The 1,151-nt window shown below is 38.5% G+C and overlaps 1 pseudogene; it reads left to right on the top strand.

The window, feature by feature from the left end:
- Positions 1-509, top strand: LOC129011367 (ADP-ribosylation factor 4-like; annotated as a pseudogene).
- The last annotated feature ends 642 nt before the right edge of the window (positions 510-1,151 follow it).

Genomic DNA, 1,151 nt, shown 5'->3' with positions numbered 1-1,151 from the left:
ATGGGCCTCACCATCTCCTCTTTCTTCTCCCACCTCTTTGACAAGAAGCAGATGCACATTTTGATGGTTGGATTGGATGCCACTGGCAAGACGACCATTCCGTATGAACTGAAGTTAGGGGAGACAGTCACCACCATTCCTACCATTGGCTGCAACGTGGAAGCAGTAGACTGTAAAAACATTCGTTTCACAGTATGGGATGCTGATGGTCAATATAGAATTAGGCCTCTCCGGAAGTATCACTTCCCAAATACCCAACATCTTAGATTTGTGGTAGATAGCAATACTTGTGAAAGAATTAAGGAGGTAGCAGGTAAGCTGCAGAAATTGCTTCTGGTAGATGAGTTGAGAGAGGCAGGGCTGCTGCTTTTTGAGAATCACAGGATTTGCCAAATGCTCTTCGATCTCTTCCTAACAGGACATGATCTGTTCAAGCCACATGCATAACACAAGGAACTGGTCTGTATGAGAGACTTGGCCAGCTGTCAAAGGAGCTTTCAAAATGTTAAATGAAACTAGATATCTAACCAAGGGCATTTTGATAAAATTGATCTAGGCTTGATCTTGGACTTACAATAAAATTAGTTTGTATCCTGGTTATTAAACAATATCTGGGACTGGTTAAGAACATTAAACTTATTTTATTGCCAATTATTGTTTACCAAGTATAATGTTGCTATTTAACAATGTGCTTGGTTTTAAAGAAATGCTCCTTGGGGAAAAAAAGAGTCCTTTTTTAATTTTACTTCCCATAAGCCTAAATGCCCAGACATAGCTATAGCAAAACCTTTAAATAAATCCATTTTGAATGTTTGTTGAGCCCAAAACAAATAATGTTTTAAAGTCATCCCCTTCCTACTTTACTGATACACTTATTCCTGAGACGTTTGCTGATTTTTAAATGTAGCATTCCATTTGTATTTATTTCCTTCCCTTGCCAAAAAGATTTTCTAATACTGCTGCAGCAGCCAGGGAAATGCTCCAAAACACTATTCAGCTCTCTTGCACTGAGGAACTTATTTTCTTCCCAATATTGACTCCTGGCCTATATCAGACAAACTTACCTTGGTGTGGTTTAGATTTGATAGCTAATTAGTTCTGTACTGGTGGCAAAGAGTTCATTCATTCAGAAGGGTTTTTTTGTTTGTTTG

Source organism: Pongo pygmaeus, chromosome 14, assembly GCF_028885625.2.
Source record: "Pongo pygmaeus isolate AG05252 chromosome 14, NHGRI_mPonPyg2-v2.0_pri, whole genome shotgun sequence".
NCBI lineage: Eukaryota > Metazoa > Chordata > Mammalia > Primates > Hominidae > Pongo > Pongo pygmaeus.
This window is presented reverse-complemented; position numbering and strand designations above follow the sequence as displayed.